The sequence below is a fragment of the Eptesicus fuscus genome, chromosome 6 (genome assembly GCF_027574615.1).
Source record: "Eptesicus fuscus isolate TK198812 chromosome 6, DD_ASM_mEF_20220401, whole genome shotgun sequence".
Lineage (NCBI taxonomy): Eukaryota > Metazoa > Chordata > Mammalia > Chiroptera > Vespertilionidae > Eptesicus > Eptesicus fuscus.
The window spans coordinates 103,459,719-103,476,991 of NC_072478.1; the positions used below are offsets into that span (position 1 = coordinate 103,459,719).

Sequence of the window (17,273 nt, forward strand, 5' to 3'; positions counted from 1 at the left end):
TCCTGGAGGGCCTGGCCTGCTCACTGCACACCGTGTGCCTTCGGCGGCTGCTCCCTCGGCTTCAAATGCCCCTCCTCCCCCCTCCCTCCCGCCTCCCCCTTCTCCAGCCTGGCAAACTCCTACTCATCCTCCGGGGCCCAGCCAGCTGCCTCCTCCTCCGAGAAGCCTTCCCTGATCCTCAGCCCAACAGGGTCAGTGCAATCCTCCTCCTTGATCACAAGGTGCCTCTCAGTCCCAGTGACTGAGCCCTGGGAAGGGGGAAGACAGCCTCTCTCTCCCTTTAATAATAGTTTCTACTAATCACTTCGTTTTGTTGTTGTTCATCCTCACCTGAGGATACTTCCCATTATTTTTTTAGAGAGGTGGGGGGAAAGACAGGCCCAGAGAAACATCGATGTGAGGGAGACACATCGATTGGTTGCCTCCCACATGCATCCCAACCGGGGTCGAGGATTGAGCCTGCAACCAAGCTATACGCCCTTGACCGGAATTGAACCCACGACCCTTCAGTCCAAGGGTCGATGCTCTATCCACTGAGCCAAACCAGCTCGGGCTACTAATGGCTTCTTAATAAACACCCGAGAGGAAGGATCCACGAACCCTGGCTGCCGGTACACGCTCTTCAAGGCCGCCGTTGTGTTCCGTGATTTTGTTGTTGCGGGCAGAGCGTGGCATCCCAGCAGGTTGCCACGTGCGGCTCCGCGGGCTGTGCGCCGCTCGACGCTGGGATGCCGCGCACACCGACTGCGGTGAGAGCGGAACCCTCTGGCGGTGCCACATGCCGGCCTGAGCCTTGGCTGTTCTGGAAGCATCTGCAGCCTTTCAGGTGGTGGGGAGGAAAAGACACAGGCTTTGGATTCAGGCCCATTTGGTTCCAATCCCAGGTTTGCTGTTTACCCACTGTGTGTCCCCAGGCAAGTGACTTAACCTCTCTGAGCTTCTTCAGTGACATGGGACTAGGTACCCACCCCCCAGGGCTGCTGGGAGAATTAAACAAGGCAACGTGGAAATGCTTGACCTAGTGAGTCCTTGAACACCTGGAATTCTTGTTCTGCTCATCTCACTTCCGAACTGTTTGCACATCCGGCCGGGTTTCTCCCCGACTGGCCGCAGACCCTTTCTGTCTCTGTCCCAGACGCCGGGACGCTAGGACCAGCTCTGACACAAATCAGGAAGGTCCTTCCCCCGGGAATTAGCTCACATGCTCTCATGAGGACACACCCTGAAGCACCAGGGATGGAAGCAAAAGACTGGAAACCTGTGTGCCCCTCCGAGAGGCAGATTCGTGAATTCCGCGCACTCACATGGCGGGGCACCGGCAGCCGAGCAAAGAGGCAGCTCTCAGCATCGTAACAACAAGCCGCCTCCATGATAAGGCGAGCGGGGAGGAAGTACCGAACAGGCAGTTAACTGACCTGCTGGGGGTCAGGATCTGAACCACAGGACACAGACAATGACACGAGGGGCAAATTCTCAGTTCGCCCAAGGACAGTGCACAGCTGGTTCCACTCGGGATGCAGGCAAGGAAGACTGATTCGTGATACACAGTGACAGGGGCAGGGAGGGCATACAATCTAGTGCAGCGGTCAGCAAACTCATTAGTCCACAGAGCCAAATATCAACAGGACAACGATTGAAATTTCTTCTGAGAGCCAAACTTTTTAAACTTAAACTTCTTCTAACGCCACTTCTTCAACACAGACTCGCCCAGGCCGTGGTGTTTTGTGGAAGAGCCACACTCAAGGGGCCAAAGAGCCGCATGTGGCTCGCGAGCCGCGGTTTGCCGACCTCGGAGCTAGTGGAACCACTGAGAATGGCTCCAGCCCGTCTCTGACAGGACACATATCCGTTCCTCGCATGGAGAGCTGGGAGACCGGGGGTGGGTTTGGAAGGAGACACTTGTCACAGTTCAGATCCTCGGTGCTCTGTAACGTTCGTCACGGACACGACGTACCCCGTTAAAATGACCGCAAGCCCTTTGAAGAGTCTCGTGCTCTGCCCACCGAGCTAGCCGGGCCCCTGCTGCAGGCCATGCTGAGTCAGAACGTTGAAAGCCGACCTGCAGGAATGAACAGTAGTGGTGACTAGTTGTGTGACCTTGGGCAAGGCTCCTGGTGACTCCACGCCCCTGCCTTTAACCTGGAAAGACCGTCCGTCCGGGGAAGGGGACAGGGCCCAGCACGGCGATCCAGGCCGAGGGCCCCCCCTGGATCTCCGTGGACTGTCCTCAGAAGTGTGGGACCTCCCGTCCTGGGCCCCCCCAGATTAGGGCTCACACTCTATGTCCCGACAAACTGGAGTTCACTGCTTATGCCACTTCCCAGGGAGCAGGCTCCCGGCACCCCTGGCTCAAGGGGTCTAATTTTAAACACGGGACTCTGGGCGGACAGATCCTCGCTACCTCCAAGATGTGTGCACTAAAAAAGATGCCCTGAGGGCAGAGGACAGAGAGAGAGAAACCTCTCCCCCACCTCCCCCTCTCTCTCCTGCCACCGAGTCCAGTGAGTGGCTGTCCGGGGAGGCGGGGGGATCGGGGCCCTGGGCAGGTCCAGGTGACCCTGTGTCAGTGGCCTCCACGCTGTCTGACCCCGGGAACTGCACGGGTTCAAAATAGATCACCCGTGCCCAGCCAGTTGATCCCTAGGGATCTAGTCAGATCTCTCCTTTCATACGTGGTTTTCATTTATTTGGAATTTTTTTTTTTGTTAGTTTTACAATTTGTTTATTTCAGAATCCCAAATAAGATCTCTATCTGGCAACTGGTTGGTATATCTCCAAATCTCCTTTACTCTATGGATTTCCCTTCATCTGTTTATTTATTTATTTATCGACTTACTTACTTAGTTATATATATATATATATATATATATATATGAATTTATTTGCAGAAGAAATCAAATTGTTTTAGCATCCCGAGGTGCCCTGCACCTGTTCCTCTGGCCCCTGTCATTCCTGCAAGTGGTGGTGGGATGAGGCGTTTGATCAGGTTCAGGTCTGCGTTCGGGGTGAGATGGCTCCCGGGCACCTCTTCCCTCAGGGGCTCGACCCGCGGCCTCTGTGTGACGTGAGCAGCTGGCTGTCCGTCCATTCACGGGCAGGTGGGGGTGGCGGCCGGGCTGAGTCGCTGCCTCTAACATTCCTACAGTTTCAAGCAGGTATAATCTATAAATAGGACCTTCCCCCACCACCGTCTGATGCCCCGTACCGTTGGTAGAGGAAAGGTGGACTTAATATGACTCTTCCCCTCCCTTTATGAGCTGAATCCGTTTGGCACAGTACCGAGCGCCAGGTCCTCCGCGCACGGTACAACCTGGGCACCTGCAGGCCTCTCAGCCTCTCCCCCAACCCAGCCCCAACCCAGCCCCCAGCCCCTGCTGGAAGCCGCCACAGGCCTTCCCTAAGCAATGCCCGAACTCCTGGCCCCGCGCCCTTCCTGTACCCGAGGTGCCAGTGCCGCCCTGCAGGCTGGCTGTGGGCACCAAGTAGGGGAGTTTGGCCATGGGCCTGACATGCCCATAACCCAGATCCTCCCTGCTCTCTCTGCCTCACAGCTCCCCCGGGGTGAACACACACACACACACACACACACACACACACACACACATGCTGGGTACACACACACACACACACACACACATGCTGGGTACACACACACACACGCTGGGTACACACACACATGCTGGGTACACACACACACACTGGGTAAACACACATACATACGCTGGGTACACACATGCGCTGGGTACACACACACGTGCTGGGTACACACACACATGTTGGGTACACACACGCGCTGGGTACACACACACACGTTGGGTACACACACACGTGCTGGGTACACACACACACACACACACACACACACACACACACACGCTGGGTACAGGCTCCAGCAGCTCTATTGTTCGGCCACTTCCCCGGCCCCAGGGGATGGCTGGGAACCAGGCCGGCCCTTCCTGCGGGGTTGGCTGACGTGAGGGCTGCGGAAGGAACAGCATGTCTCCCAGGCCCCCACTTGGGGCTGCGCATTCCATTCGTGCCTGGGGGGCTGCAGGCACGTCAGCGCCTCCTCGCCCCCTCCGCGCCTCCCCCAGCCTCCCCCAGCCTCCCCCAGCCTCCCCAGCTGCCCACCCCCGCGGTGCGCTGGGCTCCGCACCTGAGTGAGGAGAAGGCGGCGGGTCCCAGGTGATCGCCCCGAGAGAAGAGCAGACTCCTCCACTCATTCCACAGCCAGGAAAGTGGGGGCCGGAGCTCGGCAGGGACATTGGAGGAACCACAGAACTGGCTGGTGGCTCCAGGCCCGTCCTCTCCCCCACACCGCGTTGCCCCCTCCCTCCCTGCCCGCCAGGGAGCCAGGGGGCCAGGAGGGCAGCAATCCGCCGCCAGGAGCCAGGGCGATGCCCATGGCCAGGGCAGGCCATCCCCAAAGGGACGGCGGAGCAGTGGGGATCCGAGCCAATGCTAAGCACCTGCTAGTGTCAGGCCTGTGCAATGACACGCGCTCATTCACCCCTCGGGGCATTTGGGCCAAACAGGTATTACTCACCCCAAGTGGAGTGGCTGGCTAGAAAGTGACTGACCCGAGTTTTCCTGGGTCCGAAGCCACCCTTTTCTTCCCAGCACCGTAAAAGGGGGGCTCTCCCCCAAGAACCACCAAGTTCAGATCCGGCCCCAGCACCCAGCCAGCTGTTCCACAATAGGCGAGTCCCTCCACCTCTGTGCCTCAGTTTCCTCACCTGTCAACTAGCGGGGAGAGCAGTACCTACTGCCCAGGACGATGATGAGCAACCTGGAAGATAATGCACGAGGCTCAGCTCTGATTCTTCTCACTAATTTCACTTCTGGAACTAAAAGGCGCTGACATGGGGCTCGGGGACCAGGCCTCCCGGTTTGCCTGGGCCTGAAGGGTGCCCTGGCTGCCAGACTTCTGTTGCTAAAAACGGGGACACCTCAGGCAAACTGGGAGGGATCGCCACCCTCGGGGATGCTGGTGTTTTCAAAAGCCCATGCTCGTCTCCGAAGGGCAGGAGCAGGGCCATGTCCTGCTCCCAGTGCTGGTGAATTTTCCCAGAAGCCCTCGGGCCCCACGCCCTTTGTCCCGGTCTCCCGGCTCTGCCCTTGCATAGCCAAAGGGAAACCAGACATTCCTCACATGAAAATTTTCCACATCCTTCAGGGCGATCTGGTGCCAGAAATAGTCAGCAGGATTTGGGAGTCAGCCCGGGCCACTAAAAATAGCCCCCCGGGCCCCCCTGGACGGCCTGCGCCATCTCTGCCCCGGGTGGCCGGCCACCCGATAGGCTGCCCGCCGTGGCCAGCGCCTTAAATGACCATGCGCTCCACCGGGCTGGCCGACCGAGGCCAGGGGCACGGGAAAGGCCGCTCCACTCGGCCTCCAGGCCAGCTGTCCGGCCTGCCACCCGAAGATGTCCCTTCCCTGCCCCGTGGCAGCCCGCCCCTCCATCCAGACGGGACCTGGGCGCTCACACCCGGCCGACCCCGCGAGGGCTGCGCGGGGCTCCCGCGGCGGGCGCACAGCTGCTCCGTCCTGCCCACCTACACCCGCACCCCCGCCGCCCCCCCCCCCCCAGAACAGCCACACCCGCTCTCGTGTCAGACTTCCCCTCTTCACAACCCGACGTCTCCACAGTCCGAAGGCAGCGCTTCCACATCTTCAATACCTTCGCCTCCACAACGGCCTCCCTCGCCAAGACGGTTCTTCTCAAACTTGCTCTGTGCTGTTGTACCTGTCGGGGGCGGGGGCGGGGGGGGGGGGGGGAATAAAGTTTGAATATGTGCGTTCAAACTTCTACCAAGGCCTGAGAGCTGGCCCCTGTCTGCCTCCCATCAAGTCTGTGCGAACGCAGGGCCGGCAGACAGGGAGGACACCAGGGGAGCAGAGGGGGGCTCCCGATGCCGGCCCCGCCTCCTGGCCAGAGCCTCGCAGGCCTGGTCTAAGGTAGGAACAGGCATCACGGTGCTTTGCCCCGGGGAGAGGGCTCAGGGCGGGGGGCCAGGACCCCCCCGGGGGTTATCACCACGTGGCATGTGTCCCCGGTGCCCGCATCCCAGACGAGCCTGCCGCCCGCCGGCCTGCTCTCTGTGGGGAAATGGAAGCGGAAGAGGGAGTGTGTTTCAGAACCAGCCACCCAGGAGCAGAGGCCACATCCTTGTCCCAGAGAAAGCAGAAGGAGAACCACCTGCTGGGGTTTGACAAGACCCGAGCACCGAGGCAGGAAGTGGGGTCCCGGGCAGGCACCCTCAGTCACACTCGGACCCGGGCCAGGTCCTTGCCCCTCACTCAGCCTCAGCTCCACTGGTGGTGGTGTGCACAGGGTGCCTTCCCGACCAGACGACCTGTGGTCTGTTCACTCATTCATCCCCCCCACCCCGGCCCCCCAACATTTCGTGAGCACCTACAATGTGGCAGACCTGTGCTGGAGCTGGGGAGTGAATAAGGTCGGCAGGGCCCCTGCCCCACAACAGATGTTTACGATGTGTGTGGGGGGAGGGGGGGCCCGGGGAGCAGCAATAAACCACTGCTACCTAGAGCAGAAGCCAGGACCGCCCTGGTGGTCTCGCTGCTCAGTGACTGGAGAGTGGTGTGGCCGCAGTGAGCGAGATGCCAAGGAGACCCTAGCCGGTGTGGCTCAGTGGATAGAGCGTCGGCCTGCGGACTGAAGGGTCCCAGGTTCGATTCCGGTCAAGGGCATGCACCTTGGTTGCGGGCACATCCCCAGTGGGGGGTGTGCAGGAGGCAGCTGATGGATGTTTCTCTCTCATCGATGTTTCTAACTCTCTCTCCCTTTCCTTTCTGTAAAATATCAATAAAATATATATTAAAAAAAAAAAAAGATGCCAGGGAGGAGAAAAGGCAGGCAGGTCCTCTGGAGGGGGAAGCCAGCCTCACAAGGGAGTGAGTGTTGGGGGGAGGGGGGATTAGAGCTCCAGGCAGAGGGAAAGCTCCGTTTATTGAAATAAGAGAAATCTGTGTGGTTCACTGCAGAGGCTGGGGGAGAGGTGGGTGCCAGCGCTGCCCCGTGCTCAACACCGTGCTTACTGCGGTCACTCACGTGACCTTCACAGCTCAGGAAGGTCGTCCTCCTGCTGGCCCGTTGCACAGATGAGGAGCCCGAGTTAAACAGCTCCCCGCAGCTCACAGACAGGCAGCCACCGCCAGAATTTGAACCCCACGGGCCTTGCTCTTAACTTGCTCCTCTGTCAGGGACGCGACCAGCTGGGCCCATAGAGGCCGCGCAAAGGGCTGACCTCCATTCTGGGTGGGAAAGGAAGACACTGGAAGGTTCTAAGCAGAAGTGTGACTTCGTGTCTTAGTGAAAACTAGGTTCCGTTGCAAGAAGAGCCCAGCGTTCACAGTGGTTTAAACAACGTGGGAATGTAGAGATATAGCTTCTTCTCACCCCAAAATGCCCACCAGATTCAAGAGAAGGAGGAGACAAACCACAGACTGGGAGGCAATAGTTACACAAGGCACATGTGATAAAGGACTGTCATCCAACGTATACCAAGAACTCGTAAAACTCAACGATAAGGAACGACCCGATTTTAAAAACGGGCAAAGGATCGGAACAGACACCTCACTGAAGAAGATGTAAAGAACAAACAAGCACATGAAACCATACTCAGCCTCGTACGTCATCAGGGAAATGCAAATGAAAGCAACAATGAGCTATTGTTCCGTACCTAGGAATACGGCCAGAACCCAAACCCTGACCCCACCCCGCGAATGAGGATGTGGAGCCACAGGAACTCCCATTCATTGCTGGTGAGAATGGGACGGCCACTCTGGAAGAGCGTGTCAGTCTCTAACAAAAGTAAACACACTCCTACAGTCCCATCCAGCAATTGTACTCCCTGTCATTCACCCAGAGGAGCTGAAAGCGTGTGTTCACACAAAAACCTGCGCCTGGGTGTTCATGGCAGCTTGATTCACAATCGCCAAAATTTGGAAGTGGGTAGGTGAATGGAGAAATACACTTGGCACATCCCGACAGGAATAACATTCAGCACTGAAAAGAAATGAGCCCGGCCTGGATGGCCCAGTGGTTGAGCAGTGACCTATGATCCAAAAGGTCATGGTTTGCTTCCCCGTCAGGGCACATGCCCGGGTTCCGGGCTCCATCCCCAGGAGGGGGTGTGCAGAAGGCAGCCAAATCAGCGATTCTCTCGCATCATTGATGTTTCTATCTCTCTCTCCCTTTCCCTTCCTCTGTGAAATCAATAAAACATTAAAAGAACAAAGGACCGAGCTGTTAGGTCATGGAAAGACAATGAAGAAAGTTAAATACATCATAGTACGTGAAAGAAGCCAATCGGAGGAGGCTACACATTGTACGTTTCCAAGTTTATGACAAGCGAGTGTTTCCCAGTCTTTCTTCCCTGGGAGTCATGTCCTGGCCTCAGGGCACCACAGTGCCCACACTCTGAGATGCCCAGGCGGGAGGCACAGGGCGCTGGTCCATTTGCATATGGGTAGGACACCTGCAGGGACTCCCATGCGGCCTCTTGGAAATTCAGTTCTAGGGCAAATAGGTCTGGCCTCCAACAAGCCCTGGGGCCTCTTTTCCTTCCGTAAAATCTATTGAACAACAATAAGTTGGCTTCGGACCATTGCTCATCACCTTGGGAGCAGGAGTCCTTGCTGTGCCAGACTTCTAGGGACCAAGGGCCACCTTCCCCGGAAAGCCTTTCCACCTATCCTCCCCTCTACTCGCTCCTCCCTGCATCTCCCCATCCCCTGGCCTTGCTCACACCTTGCTGGCTCCCAGGTCACCATACTAAACTCATGGATCAACCCATCAGTCTCCACCTCTTGCCAGGAGAGCCCAGGTCAGGGGCCATGTCTTCTCCATCCCTTTGTGTCCAGCGCAGGGCCTGGCACCAGTTAGAGCTCAGTAGGGGCTGGTTTCACGACTGGGCTGTGGGCTAGGACACCCATCTCAACCAGGACCATCTGCCTTCACCTCTCTAGTGTCATCCACAGTGGATGCCAAACCCCAAACCAGCTGGCTCTGACAACACACACACCACCATCACCATCACCACTACCACCACCACCACTACCACCACCATCACCACCACCACCACCTCCACCACCTTGAGACTCTATCAGACTGGCATTATCCTAGAATGAGGTCTCAAGACAACTTCCAAGTATTTCATCTATTCAACCGATCAGTTCCCAAACTACACTGAGTGGCCAGATTATTATGATCTCTGAACACATAATAATCTGGCCACTCAGTGTATATCCTATATAATAAAAGGCTAATATGCAAATTGTCCCCTCGACCAGGAGTTCGACCAGCAGGCAGGCCGGCCAACCGCCCATGTCCCCTGCCCATGGCCAATAGATATATAGATATATAGATATATAGATATATAGATATATAGATACATAGATACATAGATACATAGATACATAGATACAGATACAGATACAGATACAGATATAGATATAGATATAGATATAGATATAGATATAGATATAGATATAGATATAGATATAGATATAGATATATGCTGAGTGGCCAAATTATTATGCGTTCAGAGATCATAATAATCTGGCCACTCAGTGTATATGCCAAGCTGTGCATTGGAGACTGGGGACCCAAACATTGAAAAGGCATGAACCTGCCCTCAGGGGCTCACAGTCCGATGTCCTCTCTATCCCCTCCCTCCCTCCTTCCTCCCCACCCCCTCACTTCTAGCCTCCCTGCCTCTGCCCCTTCCATACATACTTATTGGGCAATGACAGACATACAATGACACAGAGTGATGAGTGCCAGGAAGGTGCTGTTGAGCACTCCGAGGGAGAGAACCCCAACGCTCACTAGAGACCGTGGCCTAGGACATTTCCAGAAGACTCAGCATGGATATCCAGGCCTCCTCTAGAGGAGAAGCTGTGAGTCATGGGCCCCAAGCGGCCCCACAGACTTCCCCATGAGTCACCCACTGCCCCATTCTTCTCATTAGAGGCACACGCCACGGGGAATTCTTCTTCGGATGGGAGGGGCAAGGATGGGGGGAAGTGGTGGGAAAAGGGGGATCAGCGTGGAGTCCCTGAGCAGGCTTACCACCACTGTCCTTTCCAGAATCTCAGCCCTGACCCCAAGAGGAGCCCCAGGATGGCAGGCCTTGGGCCGCCGAGACCCTCATGTTGCTTTCCTGCTTACAAAGTGTGTTTATACACGTTACTTGTACACGACTGTGTGTTACGGGAATGTGTCCAAGGGAAATTGCCTCATGTGGAAGGGAAAGAGGTTGGTTGAGCAGAAAAGAATCACTTCCCCCTCGCTGGAGCCCAGGACCTACCCCCAAGAAAGGGGGAAATTGTTCCACATCTTCAAAGTGTTTTCATGGATTCATCACATTTCTTGAGTACCCACTACATGCCAGGCACTGTACTAAGAGCATGAGATCCCCCTCGTGAACAGGACAGACAAGGTTCCTGCCCTCAAGTCCTATATTCGAGTGGGGATGTAGACCACACACAAATAACTGTCAGTGGGGAGCAGTGCCATGTTGAGAAATAAAACAGGAAGAAATGTGGGACAGCCACGGCTGGGGCAGGGTGGCCGCTATTTTAAATGGGTTGGTGGCCAGGGAATGGCCCACTGCTGAGATGACCTTTGAACAGAGAGCAGAAGGAAGGTCAGTCCAGGCAGAGGGGAGAGCATGGGTCCCTGAAGGTAGAGGGGACTTGGCCTGCGCTGGAAAGAGCGATGGGCCAGCTTGGCTGGAAGAGGTGCATGAGGGGGAGAGTGGCAGAAAATGTGGTCAGCGACATATCAGCAAGACAAGTCCTGTCAGGTCTGTAGCCTCTGTGAGGACATGGCCTTCTTTTCTGGGGGAGGTGGGAGCGTGGGAGGGTTTGGAGTAGAGGAGAAAATGACCTGATGTGTTAGAAGTTTCCCTCCGGGTTTTTAAAAGCCAAGCTCCCTTTCCGTCATGGCTGACCACATCATTCAGAACCACCTACTGATGAGGACTAGGAAAGTTGGACCAGATATTTAACAAATATTTCCGTTTGAAGGCATTCAAGCACTGAAAAGGCAGTGGGAATTATAAAATCAAGACCTGGAAGAAGAAAACCCAGAGCAAGCGCACAGTAGGTGGGGCCTCTTTTCCCCAAAGGGCGTCTGCCTTTTGGGTACCTGAAGGGCATCTGAAATAGGAGACTGGACGGCTAAGAGGTGGAGCAGAGCTTTTAATAGACTCATGAGTCTAATGGGACAGAAAGTAGAGTTCGGGCACACCAAGGGGATCTACTACCTAGGATTTTATGCACAATACCCAAATAAGTAATCCAGACTGAGGTGGAGGAGGAGAAGGGCTGGTAAATTCCCAAGCTTTTAGTTGAACTTCCCTAAAGGATACAGCCAAAGCAGTCATCACGGAGTCTAAAGCCCACCTTCAAATCCTCTTAAACCGTCTCAGTGTCTGGTTGGATTAAGGTGACCTGGGATTCCTAGGCCCCCTTGCCACCTGCAATAAAGAAAACCCTCTTTAGAAGAAGATAACACCACCTTAAGGCAAATTATCTCTAAAATTTTTTATATGCAGCGCCTGACAACCAAAAATAACCAGGCATATGAAGGAATGTGTTTTATTACTAGTAAATCATGTTTTAATTTTTAAAAGCAACAGAGACAATGGGCAATAAATACATACACAAGAGGATCCAGATAGCTATTGGTCACAGGCATTAAAATAACTGTTTAATATAAAAAAGGATAGAAACGAAGAAATAACTGAGGATTTTCCTAATGAAAGACATCAAGCCACAGATTCAAAAGCACCACAAATCACAAGCAATATAAATATGAATAAAACTACAAGACACATTCATAATGGCTAAAGAAAAAAATAAAAGACAAAGCAAAAGTTCAAAACAGTCAGAAAATAAAAAATATTACCCTCACAGGGACAACACTAAGATAGTCAGCTGACTTCTCAAAAGACACAACAGAAGTCAGAAGACCTTGGAATGTATCTTCAACGTGGTTAGAAAAAATTAGGTTGAAACTGGAATACTTTGCCCAGTGAAAACATTTTTTAATAACACAGGTAAATAAAAACATGTGTAGGGAAGCAGAAACAGAGGATTTGTCCTATATGCAGTGGTAAAATGACAGCTTTGGCCTCTGAGGGAGCCGATGCAGGAGCAGAGAGGACGACAGCCATGAGACTACTGTAGGTGACACATGATGGTAGCTGGACCAGAGAGGCAGTTCCAGAAGGGATGAGAAGTAGGTATATTTTGAAAATAGTTATGTTTTGAAAATGAACTTGCCTCAATTTGCAGCTAAGTTAAATACAGGTTATGAGGAAATGGGAAGAGTGAAGGATGTCTCCAGAGTTTTTTGCCTGAGTTAATGGAAGGATGAAATAGCTGTTAACAACGGTGGGAAGACCGCAGGAGGTGGTTTGGGGGTAAATGAAAGGGTTTCGGAATTGCCAAATTTGGAAGTTTATTGGAACAACAAATGGCTATGCCAAGGAGGCTATTTGGATATACAAGCCTGCAGTTAGGGGAGAGGTCTGGGCTAGAGAATAAAATTTGATAGCTTCCATATACATATGTCCTTCTTTGCATTTTTCCCTTATAAGGGTGGATGATGATAAAATCACTAACATGTATTGTTTCCTGTGTGTGGAATACTGTGCAAAAACACTGATGTACATTATTTCATTTAATCTTTTTTTTTTTAATTTAAATTCTTTATTGTTTAAAGTATTACACGAGTCTCCTTTTTCCGCCATTGACCTCTCCCCGGCCGCTCCCACCCCGCAGCACATGCCCTCACCCCCTTACTGTCTGTGTCCATGGGCTATGCTCATTATTTCATTTAATCTTGATTGCTATCTAAAGCAGGTACTTTAATCGATCTCTTCTGGAAGCTGTGAAAACGGAGGCTTTGAAGGGAGAAGTGATCCATCCAGATCACACGGGTCTTAGCTGTCTATCAGTTTTGCCCCAGGCCCTTGGAACAAGATCTCAGAATTGTCTTTGTGTGATTTGAACATCCACGGAGCACCTTCTGGGGGATTGGGACTTGTCTTTTCTTCAGAAGGCACGCCTAAGCACCTGCTGCGCACTAAGCCCTGGGCGGAGTCCCAGGGGCTCAGAGATGCCGACGGGGGGATCCTGACCATGAGACACTCACCGACAGGTAGCCAGCAGCAGTCCCACACTCACCGTCACCGGGCTGGATCGCAGCCAGGCTGCAGGTCTTTTCTTTGGCCCACACAAACTTTCTGAAATCAGGAGATTTCAAATAAACACACAACTTCCCGGCTTTTTTTAAAAATAGGAGGGACTGGCAACCCTGGGCTTCCATTTCCACCTTGACTGGCAGCTTCCCTGGGGTGGACTTCCTTGGTCTCCAGGGGCCCGGTTCTCAATGAGGTGACCTGGCTGGTCCAGGAGGTGGCTGACTTTCATTCCCTTGGGTTCGGCAGTGGGATGTCGCCACAGGCACAGACAAGGAAGTCTTCATGGTCAAAGCCGGCTTCACTGATTGGCTCATGTTTAAGCCCACGTACAAAAGGAAGGGTAGCAAGAGAGGGCGTATTGTACTCTGACAACGGCAAGCCTTGACGTGCACGAAGGACAGCAGTGGTGACAGGGAGAATGATGCTGGAAAGGACGGCCGTGGTCACATCCTGGAGGGCCTTGGATTACGTGCCTGGGTGGGTCTGGTCTGGAGAGTGTAACAAGTTCACAGAAACACACACGCACACACACACACACACACACACACACACAGAGGCTGGAAGAGGTAGATATTGTTTTGCAAATCAAAGGTACACATTTGTTGAATGAATGAATATATGAAGACATGAATGAATACACAAAGAATGAAGGAGGAGGCAGTCAACCACAAGTGTCCATTGATGAAGCTTTTACACCTGAATGTGGCACACAACCAAGGACTGCCCAGAGTTGGGGTGAAGGGTGGGCTGGGTGGGTGGGTGTCTGGGATGGGCCATTTGTGGAGCGAGCAGTAGCATCTCCATTACACCAACCCACCTTCCAAAGGTCCAGGACCCCTGTCTGCCCTTCCCCCCAAAAGTGTCTCATTTCCTCTCCCTTCTGTTTCCCTGGACCAGCCCTGATGAAGTGCAGTCATTCCAGAGCCTTCTCACGCATGAGTGAGGAGGGGACTTAACGCTGACGGTGGGCAGGAGAGGACAGATGGTCACTGCAGGTGCTTCTTACAGAAAACTGAGGCCGACACAGCAGCTCACCTTGCCGTCGATGGGGCAGGGCTGGTGGTCTCCAAACAGAGGCTACTACCCAGCACAGCTCGGCCCACACAGCGCAGGCCTGGGGTGTGTGTCAGGATGGAGCAAGGCAACCCACTTCTCCAGGGGGGAGGGGCGCTGTTGCTCAAGGGACCAGCTGAGTCACAAGAGGACAATGAGCCTTTCCAAGCCTCTCTGAGGTGCTCAGAGGTGACCTCCTTTCATTTAATCCTTCAAGAGCCTTTAAAGGTCAGAGGTTACTGACCCGTGTTTAAACGGAGGTTTAAAGAGTTTGGTAGCTTACAGTAAGTCACACAGCTACGAAGTGGCAGTGGCAGGACTTGAACTAAGGAGGACCTGAACTCAGGTCTAGCTGACCCCGAGTCAAGTGCTCTACCCACCAACCCACAAAGATCCCTCCCACACCCCAGGTCTTTGAGGCCTGCCTCGCCTGGATCCCTCTTCCCAGAGTCCCCCCTTGGCCCTGGCGGGGCAGCTCAGCTGGTTGGACCGTCCTCCCTACAGGCCAAGCTTGGGGATTTGATTCTAGTCAGGGCACATACAACGAATACAGAAACAGGTGGAACAACAAATCGATGTCTCTCTCTTCCCCCTTCCTCTCTCAGATCCGCCCATCAATCAATAAACGTTAAAAATAAAGAGCCCCCCTTTTTATTATCCCACCTTTAGAGTCTTCATCCTTATTTCTTGACTTATTTATACGCCCTCCCCCAGCCCCAAGGTTAGCTACTGGAGTAGGAACTTTGCATTGCACTTAAGCATCCCTGGGCCTGCAGACAGTCAGTGAATATCTGATGAATGAATGTAGGAGTGAATGAACGGGCCTGATGGTCAGCTTCAAAAGCCACAGTCCGGCAAAGCGTGGGGGCTTAGAGGGACGTTCCTCAGCAGAGCAGTTGTTGTTACCCTTTGTTCTCAGAAGAGAGGGGCGCAGACGCAGGTCTGGCCCCAGAGGCTGTTCTCCCACAGGCCTGCCCTGCAGAGTCCCAGGGAAGTCCCCAGAGGTGGGCAGCCCTCCCACCTGCTCCCCAGAAGGCGACCTGCAGAGAAAACCAGCGCCCGATGACCTGGACCCAGGGGCCGGGCTGGGGGCAGGTGTGTGGGGGGGGCAGCAGTGGGGGGGCAGCCTGGAGCGCGGGGCGGGGCTGCCGCTCGGCTTTGTTTGCCTCTGTGCATGGCAACCAGAAACCACCGCGGCCAGCACTTCTGCAGAACCCGTCCTCCCCGCCGGCCGCCTCCCTCCCGGCATTTTAATCTCCCCTAAACTGATTTGTCAGCAGCAGGAAGTGACATGACAGCTTTCCTCACAAAAGGGAAACTCCTCCGCGTTACCATGGGGATGGAACCCACTGCATAATCACAGATTTATATCATCTTAAAGGTGTACACACAAGGATGGTATCCTCCGTGGGCGGGGGCGGGAGGGAGGGAAATGGACGCTGGAGGCTGCAAGTTCAAGGCAAATTAGCCCCGATTTGCAAAATTCCAAGGAAAGGAGAGGGTGCTGTGGAGGCGTTTGGGGTTGGAAGTATCCTAATGGGATAATGGGTGCCTGGAAACCACAGAAAAGCATTTTGCATTGATGCATTTTCCATGTCCTCGAGTTTGAGGGCTGAGCGGAGCTTTACCTGTCAGACCCAGTGCATCCTGGTCATTTTATGGGGAGGAAACCTGAGACCCGAGCTCGCAGCCGGTCCGGTCGCTAGGAGCCGGGAAAGGGATCCAGGTGTCTCTCCAGGGCCCACTCCTTGCCAGGGACTTACATTCATGAGGCCTACTCCTCCTCTCAAGGGAGCTGGCTTTATTCTCTTCATTTTACAGATGAGAAAACTGAGGCCCAAACGCATAGATAGATTTCCCACCCCAAAGTTACACGTGAAGACCAGGGGGATGTCTGGTTGGCTACAAAGCTCGTCTTTCCCCTCTCCCTTAAGCTGTCTTCTGGCCTGAACGAGGACGTGGGTCCCCAGTCTTCTCACAGACCCACGTCCCAGTCTCTGCAATGCCCTGTACTTGCTGCAGGGCCTTGAACTAGAATTCAAGGGCTGTCCTCGCCCTCTCTGAGCCTCAGCTTCCTCCTCTGTACAATGGGTGCGGCTGTGAAAGGTTTAATGGAAAGGTGTGCAAAGCAGTGAGCCCAGGGGCCGGCACGCAGCGCCAGCTCTAAAATCGACCGCTGTTATCACATTATCAGTATTAAATGATTGAGTTGTCTCAAATGTTTTAATAATACACAAGCATCTTTTTTTCTTTTTTTTCACTGAGGTACATTTCCCCCCTTAAGAAAAGCAGTTTCAGGCCCAAAGTGACATTTTCTGGAGGGCCTGAAGACGGGGAAGCAGATCTACCCGGAAGGGGCTTGTCACCCCGGCGCTCCTGGGGTGGTGGGAGGTGGGGTGCCTTGTGCTGGGAGAAGTGAGTGAACTGTTTTCACTGGAGGCTCCCTGAGGCAGCCGCTGTATTTTTCCACTGCATGGATCATGGTGGAGATTAATTTTGGTTTAACCAGCGCCTGCCAAGCAGAAAGTGATGGCCCGAGCCCACGGGGAAGTCAGCCATGGCATCTGCCACGGACTCGGAGCCGCTGGTATATTTCCACGAAGGGACATATTGGCAACAGCCAATTTCTAGAGTTTGATAAAAACACTGGATAAGGTTTGTTTTGAAAGGCGTGAACACTCTTGAAATCGGAAGCCCAGCCGAGGAAATGAGCTTGCCGGCCCAGAGTAAGTTCTTAGAACTTCAGGGAACACAGGGATCTCTGGGGGACTGGGAGTCGGGTGGCAGGTGGTAAACTGATGGGGAAAGGTCTGGGGGTGCGGGGGGGGGGCGCCCTGCACCAGCACCACTGCGCAGGGGGCTACTGGACAAGTCGAGGTTTCCTTTCCTGCTTCCTACAACGCTTGGTCCAGAAACAAGTGGTGGGGGCAGGAGCTAAGGGGTCAGTGAGCCAGGAAGTTCGCTGCTATTTAATTCAACAT

The 17,273-nt window shown here is 53.9% G+C and overlaps 1 long non-coding RNA gene across 1 annotated transcript; it reads right to left on the minus strand.

Annotated features, from left to right (window-relative positions):
* Positions 1 to 2,891: 2,891 nt before the first annotated feature.
* Positions 2,892 to 5,719, minus strand: LOC129149353 (uncharacterized). Its single transcript, XR_008556272.1, has 3 exons — positions 5,682 to 5,719; positions 4,737 to 4,789; positions 2,892 to 3,139 (listed from the first exon to the last, which is right to left on the minus strand). It is a non-coding gene; the product is annotated as an uncharacterized LOC129149353 (long non-coding RNA).
* Between the last annotated feature and the right edge of the window lie 11,554 nt (positions 5,720 to 17,273).